Here is a 15563-nt window from a genome sequence, read left to right as displayed (position 1 = left end):
TAATCAGCCGAGATTGTCACTGGGACACTTTCACAGAAGAAAGATGAAAAGGTCTGCTATTACATGATCATTCTCCACGATCATTTGCACCCTATTTTTTTTCCTCGTGACATTGTTCTCTTCTTTGATGCTCTGATCAGCTCCTGATTCATTTGGGATTACAGAATGAAGTATGTTAAATCGTGTAACAGTATTACTGCATCATTCCTCTAGCACATCCACGGGATCTAGTGGCACTTGTTGGTTTTCCTTACTTGTTTGCCAAAACCACATTTGGAAACATTAGAGCTAAAAGCACTAGGAGACCTTCCCCCTTCCCCCACTCTCTGAGTAGTATGGTAACATACAAGACAGATGAGCTCCTGTCCCTCCTATTCCCACAGTTCCGCCTTTAAAAAAAATGTGATGAATTTCTAAAGGAAATGGCTTGAAGCTATCCCTAGTTTAGGATTTTAGTTGTTCTTCGTAGATTTTTATATTTGCCTTCATCAAAGTCCTAAAATGTTTGTTCTACCCTGTGCAATTTAATGAAGGCCATCCTTTTAATTGCTTGCTTGCATTCTTTTAATTATCTCCTTCAGTCTTTACACATGCATTACTTTGTCCACAAATAAAAGGGATGAAGGTGCTTATCAGCTAGGTCCGAGAAAATGGCTGAAAAGCCAGGAAAAAAAAGCCAAACAAGAGCAGCAGAAATGATTGTCACTCATAGCTCTGGGATGTGACTGAAGCCAGAGGGAGAGAGAATGAAGAGTAAGAAATTGAGGAAAATGCAGTGAAAAGAAAAGGGGTAAGGAACAAAGGAGAGAGACAACTGCCTTGTGCCAGATTTAAAGTCACACCTGACTTTTTTAGATGTTGTGTAATATGTATAATGTAATGTAAATAATAAGCAGACAACACTGTTTTAACAGTTCAGTAACAGGTTTTTAAAGGATTCTGTCTTTATGTTTGAGAGCAGGAGGGTGTGAGCATGAAGCAGATACAAGGAAAGAGTCATTTTTTCCCCCACATCCTTAGTGTTGTTGGATCAAAAAACCACCTCAAGCTGTCCCCGAGAGCAACCATGCTGATGAAGCACAGAGCTGAGAGCTGGGATGGCTCCACTGGCCAAAAAGTAACTAGATCTCAGCAAGGGTTTGCAAGAACCTACTACATATCTGTCCATCCATCATCTGTAGCTTTCTGTCTGCCAAAAATCATTAGCCAGGAAATATTTCCCATTTCAGGAGTGCTAAATAGATTATAAACATTGACAAACTCCCCAAAATTTGGTGAACACTATTATACTGTCTTCCTGCAGAACATGAAATTTGGATTGAAGTTTGTTCAACTTAGAGTGTATTGCCAAAACCACTGAGCAGTGTCTCAAATTCTCAATAACCAGGGAAAAACCAGTTACTTTAGGTTTAGTTAACAACTTCTAAATTTAATCAGAATACTTTCCCTCCTTCAGAGTTACCAGGCAGTGTATGGATGCTTCTCATCCTGTTGTCTATACCATGAAAATGGTGGCCTTTCAGATGGTAGGACCTGCCACTGAAATTCCCAGAGATCTCTCAGCAGCAACTGGAGACCTAGTTATCTTTAGTGAGTCCCTGTCTTGTAATCAGTGATGATTCTTAATTGGTCCTGAAATACCTTTCCCTTTGCTGTGTTTGCATGCAGCATCTGGGTAGATACGAGTTTGGTTGCTCCTGGTTCTGAAGTGAAGACTTTCTACTAGGTTAAACCTGTATGTCAGGAACTAGTGGCTGCTGCTGCTGCTGTGCATCCTTTTTAAATAATCTGCTATTACTGAACAAATGACATATGCAAAGCCACATCAGTTTAGCTCGCAAAGATTGCAGAATTTTTCTTGCTTTTAAAGAAAGCTGGAGCTAGTTAATTTGGACTGTCAACTTTGTTTTATTGTAGGGGTTATCTCAGAGTATGACGTGAGAGGCAACTATCTTAAGAATATTTCAGCTAAAATCAGATCAGGTTAGTGAATGACAACAACATGCAGGTCAAAATGTCATCTGCTATCTCTTATCTATGATTTGTAAACGTTTATTTTTCCATGGGTATTTGAAGATTTGGGCTTATTCCAGAGCACCCAGCAAACAAAAAGATGATGTCAAGAAAAATGTAAACATTTTCTACTATTCCTTTGATGCTCCACTCTGTGAGGCAGGAATTCTGTCTTTAGACTACACTTACCAGAGCACCATCCTGCTTCGTAACAACAGCTCAGGTGTTACAGTCATACAAATCCTAAATATAACTTTTCATCTAGTTTAACATAAGAATGAATGCCAGAATGTCAAGTGCTTTGCTAAATATCTTTATTGATTTCTGGTGCATGTACTGGAAAATGTGGTAGATTATCAACAGCAGAAACGTGGTTTAAGTACAGAAAAGCCTAGATACAGGGAACAATTCTAGAAATAATTGCTATACAATCACCTCCTACTCAAGATCTGCAAATCATTGATATCAGCCTGTCCCAAGGGAGTTATAACATAACTGAAAAGAATATAAAAACAGACAACAAAATAATAGAAAAAAATGCATCTGCCCCTGCAGTGGCTCAGTTCCAGTGGAGAACTCTGACTTAAGTGAAGCTACAGCATTTTTGAAAAACAAAACAAAGTACCAAAATAAATACAAAAGTAATTGCTACCCCAAGACAGAAACATCATAATATATCTCTGTGAGGTACTCTCTTGAACAAGTAGATCAGAATAATTTTATTCAATCCAATGTAGAGATGTTTCTTGCATTTTCAATACCCCTTTCATATAAATTCCACTAAAAGCTGTCAGGAGAAGAAAATTAATATCTAAACTTGGGCTTTCACACTCTCTGTTTTAGCCATGACTTTTTGCACTTGCACATATGGAATCAAAAAGTTTATCTATATTGCAAATTATTGCAGAATCACGTTAGGTGTGAATTGAAAGTGAAGACTCAAACTGTTCCACCTGGTGTTGTCTAGACAAGGCCCAGATCCAACTTTCTGATGCAACAGCTGGAGTTGTTGCCTTGGTACATGCACTGATAAAACTGGATGCTTGCTGGTATTACAGGGTTAAGCAAATTCCAAATAAAATAATAATATATGTTTTGTCCATATATGGAGATCCTGGAAGAAAAAGCTGAAGACTGAGCAGACTGATGGCATGTCTTCTTTCATAAAGGTCTCTTCAGAGAAAATAATGAAAAGAAAACAAGCATTATGTCTCATTTGGTTGAAGAAGTAAGTTCTTCATGAGTTGGGTTACCTGTGAATGGAAAAGACAAAAGCTAATAGAATTGGGGTATCTTACTGAAGTTCTACCTGCTGTGAGTGTCCTAAGAGCAAAGAGAGGGCACCTGTATGCCACAAGGGCAAGATGTGGTGGGCCTTGGGGTGGAGGGGGGGTAGTGCAAAGGTATGACTAGTGACCCACTCAGTGACAGGGGCACTGGTACTAGGACATAGTGTCTTCAGCAGGCCAGTGACAGCTTCCAGGAAAAGTGATGCAGAGGAGTGATTAAACATGCTTTGTTGTTCTATAAGAAGCAACAGATATGGATGGGAAGGTTTTATCTGGATGGCCGTTTAGTGATATTCCTAGTCTGAGTTGGGCAATTATTCTCTTGGTTTCCTTCAAATCCTAGAGTGAACTGTCTCTTATCACTTGACTAGGTCATTATCAGTCCTGGACCAAACAGTGGATAATGGGAATCACCCCCAGCTGCACTCAGCCCTGTGCTTTTTTCACAGCATGGCAGGCTTGTGGAGTTATATCACTCCACAGCTGGGAGACACCTACAATCAAATGAGGAATTTTCTTGGAGTAAAAGCAGCAGAACCCAATACTTGCTCTGGCAGGTGGTTCTGGTTCTGCCAAAGCTGCTGGATATTCCTGTGGTCAGGAGAAAAAAAAGTTATCTAGTGTGCCTGTGAGTTGCTGGCTGGTTGAATTTGTGAAAGTGTCTTGATTATTTGGTTTGGTATACTTCCTTGTACCTCCTCTGGAGAAATGCAAATCTATCCTGTGTGACCCACAGTAGGTGATCCAGCTCTGGTAGGGGGGTTGACTCGATGATCTCTTGAGGTCCCTTCCAACCCATACCATACTGTAAACATTCTGTGAAAATACAAACATGGCTAAAAATGGCTTACCCTGCAGGCCAGCAGGACAGCCAGGTCTGCCTCAGAGGTGTTGACATTTCACAGCCAAGAGGATGACAGTGACGAGCAGAATCACTGAAGTGAAGTACAAGATGACAGCAATGTAACACCAGCGTGACTTTTCTAAGCAGCTCACTGCCAAATTGACAAGGGAGAGGGATATTACCTCAGGTAGAAGTAAGTCAAGTTTTTTTTCTCAGTTACGAGAGCACGCAAAATCATTTTATCTAGAACTTCATCAGGAACGTGATTCACTGTGTGCTATAGATCTAGCACCCATGGGAAAGGAACAGCATTTTTATGAGGGTATTTTCAGTGTGCTGCAGACACAGCTGAAAAGATCCTATAGTATTTTTTTCAGCTTAATGTACCTGCAGATCTTGTTTTGGAAACTCTTTTCTTAACCAAAAATCTAATCCTTGAAAACTGGAAATCTGGGTCATAGTATTTATATTATTAACTGAAAATAAAACCTTTATCCATTTATATAGGTTTGTATATATATATATATGTGTGTGTATGTTTATATGCAAAATCACATTTTCAGGGTCAGAAGAACCCTTTTCCTTGCCAGTCCCAGTTTTTACCATCATCTGTGGCAGAGTTGCCAGTTCTGCTGTGTCAAACACTTTGCCATGGGGTTTGCCTGCTGTTCCTGCACAGCACTGCCAAGACTTTTCAGTGTGGTGCCTTTCCCTTGGAGAATGGCTTGCAGTGCTCATCATGGGTTATTTTTCCCAGGTTACATAAATGAAGATCCACAAAGAAATATTTAAGTTCACATTCAGCATTTTTAAAAAAGGTTTTATAGTTAATTTGAAATTCTACATACTCTTTTTCCAGATTATGATCCTTTGTACACACAACAAAGGAACACATTTTTAATTAGCCATTAAATTTCTTCATAACTTTCTGCTCCAACTGTAATCCTGTCTAGGATCTCTATGTTCTTTTGATCCCTATTCCTTAACACTTTCCAGGCCAGTCTGTACCATCTAAACCAGAATTAGAGCAAACACTTGATTTCTGTGGTTAAGAGAGTTTTCAGTGAAGAACTGAAGCACTCACCTGTAGTATTTATTCATAGTTATATGGATTTTGATATCCCTAGAACAAAACTCTGAAAACCTGGAAATTCAGGCAGTTTAGGCAGAATCAGAAGAGAAGGGAAGATTGAGGACTGTGATATAAAAGGCAGCCAACAAACAGATGAGCCAATATATTGCACTATCAGCAAGTTTGCAGATAACACCAAGCAGAGTGGTGCTGTTGATGAGCCAGAGGACAGGATGTCATCCAGAAGGACCTCGACCAACTGGAGAGGTGGGCCCAGGAGAGTCTCATGATGTTCAACAAGACCAAGTGCAGGGTATTGCACCTGGGTCAGAACAATCCACACTATCGGTACAGATTGGGGGATAGGGTTTTAGAAAGCAGTCCTGCAGTAAAGGACTTGGGGCTTTTGGTGGAGCTGGAATGAGCCAACAGTGCATGCTTGCAGCCCAGAAGGGCAATCACATCTTGGGCTGCATCAAAAGAAGTGTGGCCAGCAGAAGGATGGAGGTGATTCTGCCACTTTGCTCTGCTCTGGTGAGACCTCACCTGGAGTACTGCATCCAGCTCTGGAGCCCTCAATACACACGAAGGACATGGACCTGCTGGAGCAGGTCCAGAGGGGGGCTGTGAAAATGATCAGGGGTCTGGAACACCTCTCCTGTGAAGACAGGCTGAGGGAGCTGGGGTTGTTCAGCCTGGAGAAAAGAAGGCTCTGGGGAGACTTAATAGCAACTTTCTAGTATCTGAAGGGGACCTACAGGAAAACTGAAGAGGGATTGTGTGCAAGAGTGTGTAGTGATGGGACAAAGGGCAATGGTTTTAAATTAAAGTAGGTTTAGACTGGATGTTAGGGAAAAATTCTTTACCATGAGGGTGATGGAAAAATCAAGCAGGTTGCCCAGGGAGGTATTTGAAGCCACATCCCTGGAGATATTCAAGGTGGGGCTTTACAAGGCTCTGAGCAACCTGATCTAGTTGAGGGTGTCCCTGCTTCCTGCAGAGGGGTTGAACTGTATGACCTTTAGAGGTCCCTTCCAACCCAAATTATTCTATGATTTTATGAATCTATGAATCTGTGAGTCTATGTCAAAACTGCACTACTGACAATAGTTTTCATGTTGCAATTTTATCCTGTTTTCACTGGCATAAGATCAAAGGGCATTGAAATGAAGTCAATAAATTGGTTTTGCTTTTGTAACAGCATGACCAAGATCCCCACTTGGCCACTGTTTTTTCTGTCTGACTCTAGCAGTTTTAATCAGAAAGAGCATCTGAAGTTTTTGGTTTCTTTTTCCTCATGTTAAGGCTAAATTACCACACCAAAGGAAATAGTGGTTCTCACTAGTATTTTGTACAGCTAACATTTTTTTCTGTAAATATATTAATTATTCTCATGCTCCATACAAATGCTATGTTTTCCTTCTCCTTTTCATTTTCACCTGATATGGGAGAGTTAAAACTTATATCCAATATCATATTTTACTTTGCAGAACAAAATTTACTTTATAGCAGTTTTTACACAGTTTGAGAAAACAGTTTAATGTATGTTGAAAATTTAAGAAAAGATAGACCATGTTTGTCTGAACTTGTCATATAAATATTCAAAATCAAATTATTACTCTCTAGGTATCACTTGCTATAAGAAACTCCATTTCTGTGCTTTAAATACTATTGATGACCATTCAGCCTAAATGCATTTGGAGATTAACAATACATGGATTTTGTTGCTAAAAAGAACAGAAGTGTTTGCAATTTTGACCACTGCAAAATTAATTTAAGCCACATGTTCTGCATGAGTGAGGAGAACAGAAGAATTAATCAAAATCAAGTATCACTTGTCTTGAAAGTGATACAGTCACATACCCTGGAAAAAAAGTGTGTTATTTGGCTGCTGAACAGGTAAGGAGTTGCTGTGTTTTGTGTGGGTCAAACTCATTAGAGGAATGAAATGGCAGTTCCTGGTCCACATCCTGGTTCTCCAGTGGTCTGAAATGCCTGCATAGGACATGTCTATTGTCTTCTGGGATCCTTCTGGGATGAGTTATCTAGTCCCTTCTTAGAAGAAAGCTGGCCTCATTTCAGAGAACTGTTCTTTTCCTACAGTGCAGATTTGGACAGTGTCAAATTTTAGCCCCTCAGCCCAGAACTGATCTCCAGCAGCATCCTCAGTGGACTGTCCCATGGTCTACATGAGACCCCTTATTACATTCCCAGCAGCATAATGCAGTGTTTTCTGAGACAAGGTTTAAACAAAACAAAAAAACCCCACAACACAATAACAACAACAACAACAACAACAAAACCCAACACCAGACCAACCAACCAACCAAATGTTTTAAAAAACAAATAAGCAAAAAACCCCAAGCAAACAACAAACCCAAAAGGTACAGCACAGCCTTTTAAATTCAGGCATTTCTGAAGCAGAATGCCACAACCAAGCAAGTCTGGCCAGGCCCAAAGAAGGTAAGTGGCCAGGGACTGTGCTATTCAGAAGTAGATGGTTTGCTCCAAAATGTCTGGCATTTGTGTGGACACAAAGTTATTGGCATCAATGGGCCCTGGCACCACACTTTGCTCCCAGGTGCAATCTATACCAGCAGCACAAACATCAACCAAAGGCTCACTAGACTGAACCCCAGAGGAAATTACATTGATGCCAGGAATCCTCCTAGGCTTAGCTGGGGCTGAGGCCCCAAAAGTTTAAAGTAATGCAAAGATGGGGGCTGTGACTCTACCGCTGACCTTGAAAACCCTGTCACCAGCAGCCTCCAGGCACCCCCAGGGGAAATGAGCAGCAGGGAGAGGTTTTGAAGGCCTTTTATTTTGTCTAGATCGTATCAACATCTCTTTGGGCGCCCTAAGCAACTCCTCCACTAAATGTAAATATGTAATTGTGGTGGTATAAAAAGAGGATAAAATATAAATAGAAAATGGAAGTGTCCTGCAGCATTGCAGTACCTGGATGTGCAGTCTTGGGTGAGCTGTCAGGCCTGTCAGATCTCCATTTCTTTTTTACCTCAGTGTATGTGGTTGGGTCACCTGTAGAGACAGAAAGTGTTTCAAGCACAGAACCTGCCTGAGGGTAGCCCTTGCTATTCTCACTGCTGTCTAGCACCCTGCAACATTAGAATTTCTCCAAGAAAGTGAGAGGAGCAAGAAGACGAGAGTTTTCTTTTTTTTTCTGGTAAGACTTGCATGTTGATGAATTCAATGAGCCCAAAATAAATTACTAAAAGAGTTCATGCAAATAATTGTCCTGCTGTGAAGTTCTCCAAATGAATATAAAAATACTATTCAATTATTAAATATTAAAAGATTTAAAAACAACCTCCAGGTGACTGTAGTTTATCACACACTGAACAACTCTATTATTAATGTTATTTTTTTCTTACTAATTCATATTTATACATACATGTATACAATCTGTCAGTCGTTAAGCAGAATTAATGAGAAATTTTTTTGCTAAATTAATTTTTTTCTATTTACTTCTTGATAAACTTTTTCTTCATAGTGAATGCAGATATTGTCCATGGGTAGAAAGCATATGTTTTCTACTGTTACTTCTTCCCAAAGAGGAACACAGTTCCTACTGGAACAAAGCTATGCATGTGCATACAGCAGAGACAATTATTTATGAATTAAACATATTTTTAACTATTCAGAGTAAAGTACCGAATGCAAAACATTATGCAAAACATAAACATGCTATATTCATTTCCTCCACAGATTTTTCTTCCTCCTCTTTCTTCTTCCTTCTTTTCATTCTTCCAAGTATTTAAATGAGGTTTTAATTAATGCCTGCTAATCACCACTGCAGACAGAGTGGAGATTTTTAGTGCAAAGCAGTAATTCCATTTTCTTTACCAAAAGGGGAAACAAAAGCCTGTCTCTAGTCATTTCTCAGCCAGAATAGTACAAAAGCAGCTGTTCCCCCTCCATTCCCCTCCCGCTGCTGTTGTTAGTCAGAGAAGGCAGAAACTTATGGAGGCAAGACTTAACAACAGACTTATCAGAATCTTCATTGCCTTGCTAATTTCTGACCATTCTCATTTGGCAGCAAAGGAGGCCTCCTCTCCTCTCTTCTCGTCTTCTCTCCTCTCCTCTCCTCTCCTCTCCTCTCCTCTCCTCTCCTCTCCTCTCCTCTCCTCTCCTCTCCTCTCCTCTCCTCTCCTCTCCTCTCCTCTCCTCTCCTCTCCTCTCCTCTCCTCTCCTCTCCTCTCCTCTCCTCTCCTCTCCTCTCCTCTCCTCTCCTCTCCTCTCCTCTCCTCTCCTCTCCTCTCCTCTCCTCTCCTCTCCTCTCCTCTCCTCTCCTCTCCTCTCCTCTCCTCTCCTCTCCTCTCCTCTCCTCTCCTCTCCTCTCCTCTCCTCTCTTACATCAGTGTCCTGTATAAGTGCTTTCCACAACTAAGAACCATTGGATTGGAACCGTGTATTGGATGCAGAGGTGGCATCTCAGCTCTCATCCAGCAGCCTTCATCTCCATTGAGCTGAGCCACCTATTCCTCCAGGCTTAGAAACCCCCATTTCACAATCCAAGGCAATGGAACAGGTCTTTCTCTTACTGTGAATATTTATGCTCTTTTTTTGTAATGAGGTCAGGCATCCACAGGGAACAACTCATCTTCCTCCAGTCACTTCTTTCTTCTCTGTTTCTTCTAAATGTTACCTGTCAGGCTCCTTCCCAACTTTTTTCCTGTTTGTCAGCAGCTCATCACCATAAAGATCTTCCCAGACCATCCTTGTTCTCAGATATCTTGTTTTGCAATTAATTTTTTGGGAAAAAAAAAAATACTAAAAACCAAACAACCCCCCTCAAAAACCCAACCAATGAACAAAAAAAACCCAACCAAAAAACTCTTTTATCTTAACACTTGATCTGGCTGCCTTTACACAAGTCAGGAAGAATTCTTTGTCAGACGCTCGTGCCTCAGACCATACGCTTGTTCTCTCCGAAAACTACCTACCCACTCCAGACTGCTTGGGGATATTGGCCTACATCCAGGGAGAATAAAACATGGCTTTTCTGTTAGTGAGACACATTTCTTATAGCCAAGCTCTCTAGGACTTTCCATAACAGTGTCTCACGTTAGGCTTTCCAATGTGACATGGCAGAGATCAGCACACATACTGGGGGCTGCTGGAAATATCTGGTGGTCAGTCAGTCAGTAGGAAATCCTTATGTGCCACTAGCATGGTTGTGACACTCATGGTTGCAACCATTTTAAAAAGAAGTTTTCAATGTGTGTAACATGATTTTTGGGACCGATGGAGACCACAAAAAATGTTGTCAGGATGGGCTTCCCAGAGGTATGGGAGTACCTGACAAATTGCACGTTCCCTGCTTTCCCAGCCTCAACAGGGGAGAATTCCCTGTCTACTGCACTGTCAGTGGTGCTTGATGACATGGGCAGATTCACTAACAGTGATGCAGGTTGGGCTGGGAAGGGACCTAGGAATAAGGTTTTTAGGAATGAGCCACTCATTTTCCCAAGAAAGAGGGTGGCTTGCTAGGATTGCTTTGCTTTAACACCACGAAGATCATAAGCATAGCTCTTCTTATCTTTGTAGGCCTTGCTTACCCTTGTCTGTTATTATGTATGGACACTAGCAGTGGCCATTTGCATAACAGATTCACTATCACTGTAAAAGCAGTTCATCAGTGATCAGTGCTAGATTTAAAGCTCAAGGCAGGCAAAGATGATGTTCCAGTACCTGACCCCTGTTATGTGAATCTGCATCACCATAGGCAGTGCTTGCAAACTCATATACTAAAGGTATAGAATAGAATGTATCTCACCACCCAGAGAGTCTCTACCGTACTATTGGACTAAATCAGCAATGTTGTGCAATCAGAAAAGTTTGTGGGGAAGAGGTACAAGCAGGAAGATGACTACAGATTTAATAAAGCCCGAAACTAGCCTGACAGTTTCTCCTCCATCTTGAGTTATTAAATCTGCAGATCATTTGTAAGAGTGGGAGGGTGAGGGATGGGACATGCCTGACTGACCCCAGCAGTTTTCAGTAGGTGTAGCAGCCTGAGGAAGGAAGAAGCTGAATATTTACACTGTCTTGTAGCTCGTCTGCTTTGCATGGCTTGCCTCATTTCCCAGGAGCTACTTACATCAAATTTGCTTGCTGATAGTGTATGAAATAAGATGGGTTTTCTCTTAAGAGAGAAACCAAACAGATTTTTCTCTGAAGTGCCATTGGAAAGACAAGCCAATTTTAGGAGTGGAAAATGTAGGACAAGTCCAGCAAGGTGGAGATTAAAAGCTGTATACACCAAATGCAAAAACACAAGGAAACAGGTATGGGACTGAAAGGAGAGATGGGGTGCAGACTAGCCAGGGGTCAGGTATAGCAGGCATGAGGAAGCAGACCAGAAGTTGAGCTATGTAACCAGATTATGCAGCACAAGCTTTGCAGTCAGCAACTCAATAAATTGCTCAAGGATCAGGCAGTATGAAACCTTTTTTTCTTTCCTGGCCTAGGCTATTATTCCTGTCTCAGGGAAACGACTTTGGCCATTTCCAAGTCTTGCAGTATCAGTAATCTCATGTAAAATACACATGCAGTTAGACAGCAACTGGTTCCTTTGAGCTTTTTCAGGCAGATGGGTAATAACCAAAGCTCACTGTAGCATGACAAATACCAAGTTTTTTTGCCTTAAAAAAGCAACCTCCTAAGGTTGACAAAGCTGCTGACATCTGCCTCCAATGTATGAAAAATGTCAAATCTAAACCATTTTTAATACCAAGCATGATCAAATCCCAGTTTTGTTGAATGCAGCATCTTTCCTGCCCAGCAGCCAAGATAGAAGAACTGAAACTGGCAAACGAGGACCACTTGTTTCCTTCCACTTGTGTTCTTAACCATGACAGCAAAGTAGCACATGTAGAAACCAAAGATAAAGATTTTATAATCTATTTATACAAGAACACACACAAAATTGTGGTTTTTTTGCACTACATCTCACTAGGACACACAATAGTGAGAGGTGGAAAATGCAAGAAAATTTAAAGTATTTCTTCATGCAGGATACTAGAAATAGCCTGTAGAAGTAATTGTTTTAGGATGTTTTAAAAGTGAAGTATTTATTAGGACATCAAAAGGCATGCAAGATTCACAGAAGTGACAAGAATATGGGTATGGCAACTGAGAAGATTTTTCTAAAAGATTATAAAAGGAAAAACATCGTGCCATCATACTCAAAATCACAAGAAAAAAATGCTTTGCCTGAAATTTATTTAATTAGCCTCACAATTGGCCACCAACATTTTTTAGACAGTCTTTCCAAATGCCTCACACTGGCAGCCTTCAGATACTGAGTTAATGTCACAGTTTAATGTCAATATAGCTTAGAGCAGCAATTTCTAAGCATAATTCATTAAAGTGTATTAAAAGCGCTGGGAAAGTACTTAATTCCATAAGATATAACTGGAAATTTAAAGGAGAGTCTCACGTGAGGAAGCAAAACCAAGAAATTAGATGAAGCAGACTTTTATGATCATGACTTTTATGACTTTTGTAACATTTTGTTGTACTGGGCATGGGTGTGAATCTCTAATAAGCATTTGTAGGGTACTTCTACACTGGGGCACCAAAGATTGTCCTAACAATACAGCTCTTTTCGAGTGAACTGATCACACAGTCTAAGGGGCAAACTGAGTTAATGCCACAAAAGATAATGACATCATAAATGTACAGATGCTTTTACTATAGTGTCCCAAGGAGTAAATCTAAAAAACTTATTATTACAGAATAAATGTTGCCTTGCTCACATATATAGGACACGTTTTTCTTTAATACTGTAACCCCTGAATATTATAATTTAAAATCTTTCCTATGATTATTGTCTTATAACTATCAAATAACTAGTCTTAAAACTAGCAAAAAACGTGACATTTTTGTTTAAAAATGTGAATTATTTATTACTTATATCCATTAATGGCTATCTTTTGCACTTTATTCCTTAAAATATATTTTTAAGTAATGTAGTTTTAGAGTTCAAGACACCAATAGACTTTACACAAATTATAGGACTGACGTTTTTTAAAATTATCAAAACCTCTATTGATTCTTGACTTGTATTGTTATCAACACAGAACTTAGAAGAGAAAGAAAGACTAAGAAAGAGAGAAAGCCTAAGAAAGAGAGTAAAAAAGAGCAAGGAGAGCAAGAGAGAAAGAAAGTGAGAAAGAAGATAAATAGAACTATCATTTTATGGTTTAAAAATCTTTCTGGTGTTTAAGAAAATGAATAAAAATTTTTTAAGAAGTATATGTACTGGAGGAGAGAGGTCTGTTCAGTGTCCTCAGTGCATGGCAACTGCCAGTGAGTTTCTAATAATTTGCATTAATATCTTCAATCTCTGGTCATTAATTTGTTTCAGAAACAGCACATTTGAGCCATACTACTGAAATCCAGAATGGTATTTTAAAGGTCAACCTTTACTTATGCTAGAATTCAGTATTCCTTCCATTAAACATTAATTGACCAAGAAAATAGATATGTAATAAACAGAAGTGAATTTTAATAGTTATAGAAATGCTCTCAACATTACTTCAGCTTCTTATGAATGCTCCAGTGTATAAAAGAACGAAAATTTTAAGAATTTGACACTAAGCAAAAGAAAAGTAATATTAAAATGATTATTTTTACCTGTATCCGAAGTTTGTGAAGTAAAATGCACCCTTTCCTCAGGCCATACCTCTGCGTAAACAACCTCACTTGCCATTTTGAAAAGATGCTTTCAGGTCTGCAATCAAAATGGACTCGTCAAAGAAATAGTGCCCAGTACTACACCCTTTCTGGCCTCTTCCTCCACCCCCCCATGTTAAGTCAAAAGAAATGTTTAGATGTTTGTGCAACGGAAGGAAATGAGACACTTTATTTAAATTTTTTTCCAAATGTAAATTCTCACCTTGTAGCTTTTGGTGAAGCTGTTAGTTCTTTGCCCCTTTCTGTTGGTGTATGGTCTATTAAAAACAGTTTAGCTGCGATTTTTATGACTGTTCTGGTAAACTGTGACCTTCAGCCCATACATAACTTGAGCTGGCAACACACCACATATATACGTATTTTTTTCAAACCAACCATACACTAAAATGTATTCCAACAGAAAACTTAGATCGTGATTATTAGATAGTTTCAGTTTGTGATTATCAGATCACTTCCCTCTAAACTGGGTTAGATCAGGGTTAAAACCAGAAAGCAATGATGAGATGAGGAATGGAGGGAATATTTAACACTGCTGAAACACTCATTTCAAATCTTTTTATAGATTTTTGTTTTCTTTTTTTAAAAAAACTAATTTAAAATATTTTAAATTAATTTTTATTCATATGGAGTAAACTTGATTTTTAAAGTTAGATTTGAAACAAAATATTGCTATTAGACAAAGTTCCTTTTTTTTTTTTTTTTTCTACATTTTCCTCCATATAGAAATTTCTAAATTTTCTAGTTTTATGATAACTTAAAATAATGCCAAAATTCTTTTCCCAGAGGAATTTCTTCCCTTCAGCCAGCTCTAGACCACACACTACTCCTCTCTTCCTAGGGACATTATCAAGGAAGCCAATATGGTTTTCTTTTTAATTCCCTCTAGCAGAAGTGTTATTTGAGGATGAAGTAAATGTAGTTACCATGGCAGTAAGTCACAACATTCAATATTTTGTCCTCTTGGGACCAACCACAGGACCCTTGGGAAATGAGAAAAGAATCTCTGGAGGCTTGGAAGACAGTGATGTTTGATCACTGTTTTGCATCCTTTTTTTTACTAGTTGCACAGAATTGACAAAATTATTTTGTCAGTGGATTTGAGGAGAGCATGTAAAGGTGTACCAATCACTAGAAGGATATTTAAAGAGTTATGCCCTGCAACATTAATCCTTTACATTTTAATAACAGAAAATAGTCACTAGATGTCTCTACAGCACCATCAAATAAATCACGAATTATATTCCATTTAAACCATTTAAACTGAAGAAAAGTTTGTATATGTATATAGCCTTTTTTCAGAAGCATGAGTTGCATAAAAAAAACAACTCAGAAGCATGAGTTGTTGGAGATAGCCAGAGTCTGAAGGAGAAAGAAGACTGGAAGAGGAGTGAGGAAGATGGGTGTTGGCTACGACTTCATGAAGCACAGCAGACTTATCAGTGAGCTTTTCCCTAACCAATGCTAAATATAACTGCATGTCCGTGGCTGAATTACAAGATTAAACAATTTAAACCAACCCTGGTTGGTCTTTGATTGATAAGAGTGTGGGGGAAATGGAGAGCCAGTGACTGTGGGCAGATGTGCAATAGCCATATCCTGTGCTTAGCGAGGATGGTAGAAGAGG

General features: G+C 39.4%; 1 long non-coding RNA gene across 1 annotated transcript; it reads right to left on the bottom strand.

The window, feature by feature from the left end:
• Positions 1-2310: 2310 nt before the first annotated feature.
• On the bottom strand, positions 2311-14058 carry LOC139804454 (uncharacterized). The gene is made up of 4 exons (XR_011729395.1): positions 13880-14058; positions 8177-8257; positions 4154-4297; positions 2311-3266 (listed from the first exon to the last, which is right to left on the bottom strand). It is a non-coding gene; the product is annotated as an uncharacterized lncRNA (long non-coding RNA).
• Between the last annotated feature and the right edge of the window lie 1505 nt (positions 14059-15563).

The sequence above is a fragment of the Heliangelus exortis genome, chromosome 1 (assembly GCF_036169615.1).
Source record: "Heliangelus exortis chromosome 1, bHelExo1.hap1, whole genome shotgun sequence".
Taxonomy (NCBI): Eukaryota; Metazoa; Chordata; class Aves; order Apodiformes; family Trochilidae; genus Heliangelus; species Heliangelus exortis.
The sequence above is the reverse complement of the archived record's forward strand: the minus strand, read 5'-3'. Positions and strand labels throughout refer to the sequence as shown.